General features: G+C 43.2%; 1 protein-coding gene across 20 annotated transcripts in view; it reads left to right on the top strand.

Annotated features, from left to right (window-relative positions):
- The first annotated feature begins 13 nt into the window (after positions 1-13).
- Positions 14-12914, top strand: part of LGMN (legumain) — a 33729-nt gene continuing 20828 nt past the window's right edge. The window contains exons 1-5 of one of the 20 annotated variants that reach the window (XM_046942434.1): positions 14-1211; positions 1396-1509; positions 5369-5473; positions 6089-6179; positions 8319-8411. The gene's annotated coding sequence lies outside the window, so the exon portion shown is untranslated. Of the gene's footprint in view, positions 1212-1395; positions 1510-2395; positions 6180-8315; positions 8412-9084; positions 9683-9997; positions 10609-10912; positions 11033-12914 lie in introns of those variants that run through there. The other 19 variants (XM_046942430.1, XM_046942431.1, XM_046942433.1 and 16 more) reach the window with 19 other exon arrangements.

The raw sequence follows: 12914 nt of genomic DNA, 5'->3' as shown, positions 1-12914 counted from the left end.
GTGACGCCGGGAAGGGGCGGGGCGGGATGTGAGTGTTGGCCGGCACTTCGTCACACACCGCCCTCAGTAACGATACGCCGCGCGGGAAGCGTGCGACTCTCTTCAGGGGTGCGCGCCCTCCTGGGGCTCCTGAGGGTTGCGGTCGCTGCACCTGTGAGGTGGAGCGCGGCCCTCGACTTGTGGGAGTTCAGCCAGGGCGGGCACAGCCCCGAGATGTGCGTTCAAACGTGGAAAACGGGCAAGAGGCGCGCGGCTGCCAACTGATTCGTGTCCTGCATTTCTGCGTTGTGGTGGCAGGAGGAGCTGCAGCCCCGCGGTGCGAGGGGTCAGGCTGTTAAAATCAGCCAGGCGTCGCCTTGCTTTTCTTGACAGAGTAAAGGATGATGCTGTGTGGGAGACTGCTTGTCAAGTGGCATCACCTCATTTTCGAAGGTGGCTTAAAACACCAAAGAACGCGGAACCAATAGAACATAAACCCCTCCACTCTGCCAGTACAATAAGTGCAAATAACTAAACGTGTTCTTCTGTCCTCCTGACTACACAAAACTTGTCAGAAGCCTAATGTCCAGGCCCACCCTCATCCTCTTGCAGCAGTCTTTCCCGTGCATTTGTCCTGTATGATAACACCCAGATGACCTTGTTTCTGCTGGAATTCCTTGAAAGATGCTGTGCAAGCAATGCTGGCTCCTACTTGGATAACAGGCTCAAGGCTGTCTTAAGTATTTTCTTTTAAGATAAAGTTTACGTAGGATATCGGGGCTAGGCTTAGAGGGGACAAGAGGTGAGGTCAGCCCAAGTGCTTCCCATCTCCTTGCTCTCATTTATAAGAGAACCCTAGGGCTCCCACTGGTAAAGAAATAATCTAAGCACCAAGTCCTTGTATTTTAACAGTCTTCAGCTTCCTTTTCATAAGAAGTCTCTGGGATTTCTCAGGCTATTTCACAGAGAGCCGTCATGATCTTTTTGATACATTAAAGCAACTCATTTCCTATTTCAAAACACTGTAATTCATAGATTTGCATGACAAGAATGGCTCTTGCGAATGCTCTGACCAAGAGATTTGGTATAAAGAACAACTTCAGCACTCTTTCAACAGATTCGGTCTGTGGGGCAAGTTTCACTTCCACTCAAAGGAGGAAAAGGATTTTAAAAAGTGACTCATTAAATGTGAACTGCTACCATCCTACAACCAATAAAGTACTATTCCAACAGTGAGTGCAATATTATGAAATTTGTGAATATTTATTATCAAGTATGTAAAAGGCACATTCAGGAGGAGGGAATAATTCTGGCTTATTTTAATATTTTAATTGATTTTAATATCAAGCAATAGATTTTAGCATTTAATTGTCACAGAGGGCATCCAGCTTCATTCTCTACTGCTGAAAACTACAGTTTACAGATGCCCTTCCCGGAGTCCAGGCTCCAGGCTCCAATGTGATGTGCCCTACTTGCTGCTTCATAATTCAAAAACTTCTGGCACCACTTCTCTGTATGCAACCATGAAAGGTAAGAGATTCACATCTAGATGTAGACAAAAAAATTGTACTCACTCTACAGTGCCTTTACATCCCTTTTCATATTCAGACAAGAAGTACTTCTTAGCAAGAATTTCACACATTCTATTTTCCCTATTATAGCTCCTGCTGTAATGAGGGGTTTTTTGTTTTTCGTTTTTTTTTTTTTCAATTTCTCAATTTCAAGAAAAACTAATTTCTCTTTAAAAATTACTGTTTTCCATTTTGAGCAGGTTTCCAGGTTTTTTCATTTTTGATGAAGGAAAATTGTCAGATAGCAGAGGAAAAACAGACACATTGTCACACTACTGGTACTGAGAAAGCCAATGGTTTTCTTTTCTAAGGTTATGGAAAATAGAGATTTGGCAGTATTCTCTATACTAACGTGTGCTGAAGGTCATAAAAACTGCAAAACATAGCAATAAAAAATTAAGTGTCATGTAATCTTAATGTAATCTTAATTGGCCATGTAATTTTAATTCAGCCCTCTTTGTATATGTGTCCTGTTACATTATTAGACAACTATCTATCTGGCATAGAGCCTTTGTTTCATTCAGGATATAGAAAATATACAAAATATCAAAGACTGGGGGGGAAAATGTGATAATGACTGCATGAGTCGCCATTCAACCTTCCATTTATTCTCAAAGTGCCCTCATGCCATTGTCCACTTAAAGGCATCTCTGAATAAAATGGGATGAATGCTCCCGTAAGTATATGTATCACTCATCTATGGATTTCCATGACTGTGTGGACAGAGAAATCAAATACTGCAGGAAGAGCCAAGGTGGAAAGTTACAGCTCCTTACTGTCTCTATCTGCTCAAGCCCCCACACTTTCTCCACAGTAAATGAAGGCTTCCAACTCTTTTCTTTTAGCTACCTCAAATGATCTCAGCTACTCTCTGAAATAAGAAAGCATTCACTCAAGTTGTCACACTAGCCTATATGTGGTTCATGCACCTGCAAGAAACTTTGAGGCAAATGGTGTTATTATCTCCGCACTCCAGATGGGGAATTAAAGTACAGCACGGAGAAACTGAAGAGGAAGTCCTTTTTCACACCTCATTTGAGCAAAGCAGATTCGGTCTGGTGAAAATTTACAAATGTGGGGGATGGGTCATCCTAAGTGCTAATGAACTTCTCAGAGGATTTATCACCAGCCATCCCCGTGCTTCTCCTGAGCGTATGCAGCTTTGAGTTATGAAGATAACTTGACCAGACACTTGTCACAAGCCAGTTAGCAAAAAACAGCAAAAAATCCTGGCCCTGGATTGGACATAATAGTTCTTGGTTCTACTAGTGGAGGGAGCTGTGCCAGTCAGAGCACAAATCCTTCTCTGAAAATCTTCAATTGCAGGTGATGAAGGATGATATAACAACAGCTCAGGAGACACCGCTCAGCTACATTCTCCCTGAGATTTTGACTCAGGGACTTCCTTATTTTAATTTATTTAATAGCCAATATAACTTTCCAAAGCATACATGTGGGAGAGCATCTCAGCTGAAGAACTTTTAAGTGGAGGCACAGTTCTGTTTCCCTTTGCCTGAACACACACCTTTTGTTTTCCTCAGAATGGCTGAATGATTCACAAACAGCAACTGTTCAGGAATCTAATCTTCCATGAACATCTAGCAAGGAAAAAGTTAGAGGGCTTGGGAGGGGTTATAGAGCTCTATTTTAACACAAAATTATGGAATTTCTGAACTCTGTGTAGTGGCTGTAACTGTGTGTGAATGAGTGTACATCGAATGCTGGAGTGCAGTGCATCAGACCCAGTCTATGACATGCAGCCACTGTCTTAGAGGCTGGCTCATGACTAGAATATTTCAAGTTAGACCACTGCTCATTTGTACTCTGGAGAGGTTGCTCTGTCTCCGCTGTTGTGTTCTCTATTACACCAAAATGAAGTATACAAAACTAGGTTGTGCTTGCATTACTTCTCCCACAGTATAAATTAACTGCCTTATGTGCATGTGCATACACATATACATTCTCTCAACCCTTCTATACTACTTTATTTTTCTTTCATTACTCCTCTTTCTTTCCTGTAAAAAATCATGCTGAATCCTTTCCTGCAGTGTTCTCACTATCTTATTTCCTTTTTCTCCATACACAAATGACAGGGGTAATTTATTATTCTTCAAAGGAGAAACAAAGCCAGCCCTCTAGACAGACACTGAGAGAATCATCAGAGTTAGGAGACCAAAAGTGACACTTAAAAAACAGAAGTTTTTAGAATATGAAGTTTGGACAGTTTGAGGATTTGGGAGTTTGGGTTTATTTGCATTCAGCCTTTCTTAATTTGAGGTCATTATTTGTTGAAAAGAACCCAGAATACTCAGAAGAATTCTCTACTAGTTAGGACTCAACTTTCCCTACCAAGAGCATGCAAACACACATAAAGAATGAAAGACCAGTAACAGTTCTCTTAATTCTTTTTTGACAAATGAAAATATACACAAACATTCCTCAATACAAACAGTCAAAGGAATTTAACCCTGTCTACCTCTATTACATCTGGCTTTTCTCACAATTACTAATTCAATATTGAAGACATTTCTCCTTTTTCTTTCTCTGTCTCAGTAAAGATATGTTTTCCACTTTTGATAGTAGAACTGTAAAGGACAAGCTTGAAAGGTCTTATTTGTCCTGGAGATATCCACCCTTGCATGCTGCATGTCTCTAGGAAGTTTTTTACTGATAAATCTTTATCTTCTGTGTACATACTGTCACTCCCGAGGATGTAAACTCAGCGACTTTGGTGCAATATAATGTCCTTAGATCTTCATAACAACTTGTGACTGAAATGGCAATGAGAAGTTTTGTAAAGGCTCACAGAGGTGATCCTGACATCAAATTCAGCAGGCTGCCAGCACAAAAGGCAAGTGCATGTGATGGTGTGAGCACTGAGTGGAAGGTCTTCACTGGGCCAGTTTGGCAATTCCCTGTCTTCATCATGAAGTACGTGGAGAAATCCTGGAGCTGCAGATGTGTGGATCAACTAGGCAAGGCTGAATCTAATACAGTGGGAAATGTATTTTAACAAGCAGAGAGAGAAAAGAGCATTCGTCTTGAACAAGGCAGTGGCTTACCCAAATGTTTGGAATCTGAGTGCAGATGTCCACAATGATACTGCAAACACATCACATAATTAGACATTACTGGTGTGTAGGAAAGAAATCATTATCAAGGAGATGCATGTGCAGATGTTTAGGAAGTCAGATATGAGGATTCCCACGGCTGCCTGAGATGAAGACAGAAGACAACATAGGTCAAGCTTAGAGAATCCTATTTTGGGTATATAGACTTCATCACTGACATTTGTTTTCACAGACTTCAGTGGATATTTTGCAAGTATGAAAATGCCAGAACTAGGACTACATAGTTGGAGTGAATAATAGCATTAAGCTTACAGCTGGTCATTACCATATTCCACAGTTTTTAAATCAGCACTGTTTCTTTAGAAGCCTGCTGCCAGCAAGGATATGTTAGCAATCTTTTAACCTCTAGTCTTCTTTCCTTTTTCCCTCCCCCATGTTTGTTTTCTCTTGTACACATTCTTCTTCTTTTGAATTTCCTGGTCATGAGGCTATCACCTCACACCTACTTTATTCTGTCCTAAAGGCTTGTTTATTTGTTCCCTCCCTCCTTCTCCCCCCACGAGCAATCCACTTAACACATGGCTACAGAGGTAGAAAGGTACATCAGCTGCAGAAAAGATGCGTAAAGGGATATAGTTAGTTTTTGTGTTTTCTGTAGGAAAAGAATCATAAGAAAATGTTTTCCATTCTCTAATCTACACATACCTGTTGCATTTTAAGACTATTATTTCTTATTGTCTCCTGAAGATGTGAAGATCTTCCTCTTGTTATGTGTCAGAAGCATGTGAGAGTGGCTCTCCTGGACCTATGCTTGTCTAAACTAAGTTGCCCCAGGTCTTTCAATGCTTTCTCGTAAGTGATCCTTCTGAAACCTCTATTTGCTCTTCTTTACGCAACAGTGCACTTAATTATTTATTGACATAATATACACAAAACCTCACCAGGACCCACTTAGGGCTGTGTGCACTGTTTTTCTGTGATGCTGTCAGTCTCAAGCCTTTCCCCTCCACCTGGCAGCCTATTTCCAAAGAAAATACAGGAAAACAGTACCTTGAACACTGACAAATTTACTTAAATCCGTCACAGTTGTTGAAGAAAGCAAGTGTGAAGGTATAGGGATAAGGCTTCCTCTCACTCCCTCTCAAAATGCTTGCGTATACGTTCCCACAGTGATGTAAGCAAAATAAGCAGCTGAATCCCTGTGGCTCCTTGACTTGCTTAATCTTGGTTTAACTCCATGATGACACAGTTGCCGTCATCTTTCCTTCTTTCAGAACTAAGATCGCTTCATGTAAGTCTCTTAGAATATTCCTCTCAAAATGAAGACAACATTTGTTTGTTTGTTTTTCTCTTGATAGCTAAGATGCCTCCTTGTTAATCTACTGGTTTTGCTAAAATGCAGCTAAGTTTTCTCTCTCTCTCTTTTGAAACTTCTGGTTAACCATGATGTTTGCTTTTACAAGTCAGCTAGTCATGCACCATTGCCAGTCTGTCAAATCTAATCTGATTGTTGGAGAAGATTTTGAAAGACCAGGCTCAGCACATTGTTTCCTTACCCGTAAGTGTCTCTCACTCCTTATCTTACATACTAGCTATTTTTTTCCTGATTTTCTTCTTCTGCCAATAGTGAGCTAATACAACTATAAAGAATGAGCAATTTGTAAAATATCCTTAAAATATCCTCACTTTCTCCTTTTATTTTTCGGATTCTCCCATATGGGATACATTTAAAAATGTCCGGTGTCAATTTTCCCAAGAAATAAAAAACTTTCCTTAAAAAATTCCAGAAAGAGTTTATGTAGTTCAGTCCTTCAGGCATATTCTGGTTCATTAGTTGTTATTTAATCTAAGAATCATGTGCAAACATTCACTTACTGGTCTGCACGCTATGCATCTGGCTCACTGATACATGACCTACATACGTGTGCTCCATTCACCAGTACAGTCCATTTCCTCCCAGCTAAAACTGTCTTAATTATTCATTAAAAAATAAATTCTTGATCTACTCAGATGCTGTTAAAGGAGAAATAACATATGCAGCCCAGAATGGTTTACTGCACCACGTTTTTATAAATGTGTTTTGCAGTGGATTAAAAGCAAAACCAATGATTGTCAGTCCAGTTTTTGTCAGCTGTAATGCTAGCGGCATGGTACCATCAATACAGAGGTTGGCACATCTCCAGACTTCTGACAGAAACCTGGAAAACTTCTTCTGGGGAAAGCTGTGCTTTCCAGGCACTGCTATTACCATGCCAGCTATTTAAACCGGCCTTCTACAAAAATGCAGGCTATAGGAAAAAATCCCATCAGGGCACTCCTAGCAAAACAGAATCAGAGCTGAACTACCCTCAGTGACTGTGCAGCAGCCTTGTGGTCTGTAGGACTTTCCATCCGTGGTTGGTTAAAATCTCAACGTTAAGAAAGCACCCGACTTATCTGCAGTTTTTTTAAGTTTCATATGTGGGATTTTGTTGTTCTCATTTGGTCAACACTTTCAGAATTTGCTAGCATCTCAGTTCTCATTTGTGTTGTGTGGCTTTGGCGGGTAGCTGGGAATACATTCAAGAGAGTCACAGTCTTGTTATGAGGCATAAAGGTGAAGGCTACTTTTGCTTTCTAGAGCTGTCAGAGCAAGAGGCAAAAAGTTTCATAAATACATAATGTTTTTATCTATGTACATGCTTTTCTCTTTCCAAAATTTTGCATGTATGTTTGCTCATATAGCAGTAAAATGTCTGTGACCAAAAATCTCTACTTCTTTCTTTCTCTTCCTTCTTTCCTTCCTTCCTTCATTTCCTTCCTTCATTTCCTTCTTTCCTTCCTTCTTTCCTCCCTCCATCCTTTCCTCCCTCCCTCCCTCCCTTCCTTTATTTTTCTTTCTCTCTTCCCTTCGATTCGCTTCTATGGCAGCAGAGGCAGTAGGGATAGTGCTGGATTCCTCTTGCAGGAGACCTGGTCACTTCTTTTTTGGGCTACCCTCAACTGTATCCTAATCTCTTAGCTTGCTTCAGATCACGTGCCCAGTTGTTGCTTTCTGCAACAGTGAAGGCATCACCCAGCAACACCATCCATATCTTTCCCACTCAATGCAAGGCAGCTTGTTAACTTGCTGTTTAACACCACCAGAGAAACAGTCACACTTGGAAGTAAAAAAAAAACTAAATATCACTTGAATGTCTTTAATACATCTGCTAAGTTTAACCAAGATGCAGGATTCCTGCAGTGATCCTATCTATCATTTTTCAAAGCAAAGAACATCCTGTTGATGCTTAATGAGTGTAGAATCCAGAGACAGTGATTTGGCAATGATATCACTTGACTTTTCGAAAATGATGGCTGGCCCAAGGTATGCTCACCTCACATAGCCCAGCTTTGACAAACAACTTGAAAACAAACTCCTTTGCACTCAGATGATGGGCCAGCAATGCTTTTAACTGATGCAGACCGCTTTTAGGACCAGAGGATGACACTCCAAGCACAACCATGTGGTTACTAAACTCAAATTAGATAGAGGGGAAAGAGGTTTAGGGATGTCGGATACACAGCAGGATGTCCTTTGTCAGTTCAGAGGCCACCTCTGAGCCATCCCAAACCATAACAGTGTGACTTGCCAGGAAGCCACATCTCTGGGACACGCTTCTAGACATGTACCGATGATTAACCAGCACTGACCTTTCACATTTATTATCATTAGCAGAGCTGAGACATGCAGATAACGCAAGTGGCAAACTCAGAGCAAAACCATGAGTTTCGGGGGACATTCAGAACCACGGTTGGTTGAAAACAAACTGTGAGTGTGTTTTGTTTTGTTTTGTTTTTTTAAATGATACTTGGCAGGCAAGGCAGAAGCAGGTATGCTCCTGTTGGTGTGGTTAACTGGGCAAAAAAGCAGGTTTCTTTTTCCTTTCAAGAAGGATTTTTCTTCCGTTAAAGATGGAAGAGACTTTACAGCAGTGTTTCTCAGTCTTTTTATTTTTGTAGCAAAAACCAACAAACAATAATCACAGTCAAAGCAAACCACCAAAATAACAAAATACCTCCCACCTCTCAGCGATGATACATGCAGATCTCTGAACTGCACGTGAGCCACTCATGAGGCAAAGCAGTGGCCTTGTGTGAGGTCAGGCACAGACTGCTGCAAGAAGCCTGCATTGTGCAGGCCAACTTTCATAAAATATACGAGATTTTACTGAGACATCACTAAAAACTGAGACATCAGTTTCTTGCTCAGTTTCGTGGGTGACCTTTTGACGCACTCCTCCTTCCCGCCCTAAGCCCCCCACTCCTCGTCCCGCCCCGAAGCAAACGGCGGACTACAACTCCCACCGTGCTTTGCGCGCAATGCCTCGAGGCATTTAGCGCGCGGCGGGGCGCGGTGCATGCCGGGATACGTAGTGCAGCGGGCCGACAGTTCGGCCGCTCCTCCGCGCGGCCGCGATTGGGCAGGCCCGGTCTCTGCCCTCAGTGGCCCGCGGTCGTCTCGGCCCGCACGGCGCCCGGCGCAATCACAGCGCTCGCGACGGCTCCGGGGCAGCGCGGTAAGGTGGGCCCGGGGCGCGCCGTCGCGGTGGGGGGGGGGGGAGGGCGGCCGGGAGGGGAGCGCGCCGCGGGGCCGGCACTGAGGGGCCCGGAGCGCAGGAGTTAAGCTGCATAATCGCGCCTCCTCAATTTCTTTCCATGCGCGCTCCGAACGTTTCCATGTTTGCTGGGCAGAAATGTTCACCCACATCTGAGTTATTCCTCCCCGCCCCCCGCCACAGAGCCGTGCGGTGTGATAAATAGCAAGCTTTCGGGCGTCGTCTCAGCGCTGCTTTTTCTGCCCGCAGCGTGACTCCTGAGATAGCTTCGGGATGCGCCAAGGCTTTACTTTAGTCAGATACGGAAGAGAATGGCAGAGGCAGTTTCACTCAAGCCTTCAGATCTGCCGAATTAGCATCTATTATTTCCGAAGTGCCTAAAGAAATCCCCTACGAGGGGTCCAGGAGGCTGTCTCCGTCCTGGGAGGCTCAGGGGCTCCCTTGTGCTGGCTCTGCTGCTGAGAACAAGAAACCCGCAATGGATGTAAAATTACTTCTCAATACCTTGATAGAGCATTGAAAAACGTGTAGAATCGTTCTGAGTGAACGTAATGATGAATTCATGCTTTCACACTAACAGTGACTTCCACATCTCCTACAGCTATTTCACTACAAGCATCAGTCTTTATCAAATTAAGCTGTATCATGAAGTATTTACTCATGGGCCTTGTAAACAGCTGTATTGCAACAGAGCCCCTCATCTCTATCTCCTTCTGAATGTGGTTTATCAGAGGCTGCGGTCGCAAGGACTTCTGCTTTTTGCTATAGAGGTGTATACAGAAAAGCAGACCCGTTCCGCAGGGCTCGGCCGCGGTGCTGTACCGGGCAGCAGTTGCAGGGGATGCTGCTGCCCAGCGCCGCAATGGCTGCTTGTGAGGAAGGCTCTCATGTCGCGTGTTTTGTGGGAATCAGTACCCAAGTATCATGGCAGGCAGTGTGCAGGCACGGTGTGGGAACAGCCATAGGGGCTCGGTTCTGGAAACTAGAAGGCAGCTCTGAAAAATAAAGGTCGTACATGCACGGCCTGGAGGGAAGGAAACAAGGTAAAGTAAGATTTCCAAGAATGGGCGTGATCAGCTGGTAAGCTAAGGCTGATATTTTTCTCTATGGTTACTCTTAATTCATATTTAGGGAGAATGACTTGGTGGTTCCTGTTCGTGCAGCTCTGAGGGGCTGTGCTTGAGCTGTCTGGAATTCAAGTGACTGAATGTTGACATCACTGTAATCTCCAGTGGAAAACGCTTTCCTCAACACAGACTGCTTTCCTTAGTGTGATCTGGTATCTGAGATTTTTGGTTTAGTGGAGCTTTCCTAAGGAGAGGTGGGGCAGACACAGAGGGAACAGGCTGCTGGCCAGAGGAGCGGCTCTGGCAGATGTGGCGTAAGCTCCCGTCTCTCAACAGGTTGGAGGTGTGCAGTGGGAAATGGCTACAGGAGCTTGGGAAGAGAATGCAGGAGCTGGGAGCTGGGCAGATTGCTCTGGCAAGGGCTGCCTGGCCGTGGTCCGGCTCCTTACAGGGGCTGAGCAAACTGCGTGCTGTGGTCGGGTGTGTGCAGGGTCGTGTGCTGTGTCTGTGTGGTGCCCTTTTCCTGACATGGTCTCCAAAGCAAAGTTAACTCTTCTAGAAAAAAAAAAAACAGGAAGGGCTGATGAAATCATCCCCTGTTGTGTAGGGGTCAGCCAGAGCTCTAAAATGATTTTGTGTGTTTTCAGTTCTTCCCTGCACAGGTTGTGTTTGTTCTGTAGAGCAAGACTCGTGCTCTGTGTGCGTTGGGGATGGCACGTGATGTGTTTTATTCCTTGCTCTCAGAAAAAGCTGTTTACGCATCTATGGTAAGCTGGTCAGATGGTTCCTAAATGTGACCTGAAGACATGACATGTGACAGGTGCTTTCTCTGCTAGACTCTGGGTCAAGCACTCTTACAACACCCCAGAATGCAACCCTTCAAGTTGCTGCCTGAGCAATCAAAGGCTTTCTTTAAAACAAGCAGAAATATGTACTTATTTTATTCTGGTATTTGGAAACAAGCAATGAAAGATCTGTTCCCACTGCATGTGTGTTTAATGGTTAAGCCAATTTTAAAAGCTGCTCAGGGAACCTTGGGGAACTGAGCTTTTATTAATTGTGGCTTATTAGGGCACCAAGGCGTGTCTGTGCTTTTTGGTTTTCCTTTCTGATGTTAATTTAATTATAGTAGAGGGAAAAGGTAAGTGGGATTATGTGTCATCAGAGAATATAAAAGATGAATTTTATCAATTCTGAATAATGTGTAACAAAACATGTGGCGTTCTAATAACGTCTTGGCTTCTTTTTTCCTTTACTTCTGTATCATTCATGACTTTGTCTGAGCAGAGATAGGAAATTGCAGGGTCCAAATGTCCCTGTACCACATGGAGCGACAGCCTGAAGGGCTTGCTAACTCAGTCTTCATTCATTCCTGATCTGGTCCTGGTTCCTGGTTCCACGGCAGCAGTGGCCCTGAATTAGCCATCCTGCTGTTGATACATAATAAATTTGAGTTAATGATTTACATCTCTAAGAACTTATAAGCATCATGTGAAAGGATCTCCAGTAATCATTTGAACCATTTATTTCCTCTTTGTGTTTTTTCCTGTAAGTATGAGTGATTTTAGCTGGAGAAATGAGTTGTACTTTAATTAACATGGAAAAGGTTTCTTCACATGAAACAGATAGTGAACTTTGCAGGATTTTGCATGAAATTTGGCTACAGATACCGGTAAGTCAAAGTCAGTTAAGATTTCAAAGTGGATGGTTTAAAATGTGTTGATTTTTCTTCTCCTGTCTCGTATGTCAGGAGTTAGGTATCCCTGAAACTGAATAATGGGAAGGAATAGGTATGTTATTCCATGGCATATATTGCCATTTGACAAAAGTTTTGCACAGCTTGATCTCAGCTGTGCTGCAAGCAAGAGTAGGCTGCTTTTGTGGATGTTGCAGTGTGAACACAGTGCCTCTTAACAAGGCAGTTGTTAGTATGCTACTTGTGTCCATTGTCTGAAGAAGTGACAAGATAGGCAAGGCAGAGGTGGCATGTAGGACTGCCTGTCACTGGCAACACCACAACAAGAACTTAAAACTGCAGCCCAGCATGAGAGATCACAGCTGTCTATCAAACTGCAGAAAATTATGGCTTATTCCTTGATGCACTTTTAGCTGCTCAGGTAGCTAATAGCTCAGGACACAGTCTGTCATTAGTTTTCCTGTATTCTTCTTGCTCCAAAACGTTGTGCTTACAGGCAGTGCCAGGAGTGGTTTACTGCAGGAAGATAGGTGTCCTAGCTGAAGGTGAGTTTTTGAAGAAGCAGTGTCACAGCACTTAACATGTGGTTCTGTCTTTCCCTCTGTTCTGGAGCTCACTGGTGTGGTAATAACTCTTCTTGCAGAAACCAGTGTGCTAACAGGACTTCCTTCACTTTGTGCTAGCTCCATTAAAAAGGGAAAAAGAAAAAAAAAAAACCCCAAACCTCTTTCAAAAACGTATTGTTTTCCTTTCCTGTAACTGCCTGCATGACTTAACCTTGGTGCCAAGAAGATATAGTCTTAGAAATACCCATACTGCGTTGTGATATTAGTACTTACCATACATGACCTAGTCGCAAGTTGGTTACGTTTGTTTCAGCCTAAGTTGAGTGTGTGGATGTTTCTGGCCATGTGGAACTGAGACCAACTTAGATGCTTGTTAGCTATTTGGCA

The sequence above is a fragment of the Gallus gallus genome, chromosome 5 (genome assembly GCF_016699485.2).
Source record: "Gallus gallus isolate bGalGal1 chromosome 5, bGalGal1.mat.broiler.GRCg7b, whole genome shotgun sequence".
Classification (NCBI taxonomy): Eukaryota; Metazoa; Chordata; class Aves; order Galliformes; family Phasianidae; genus Gallus; species Gallus gallus.
The sequence above is the reverse complement of the archived record's forward strand: the minus strand, read 5'-3'. Positions and strand labels throughout refer to the sequence as shown.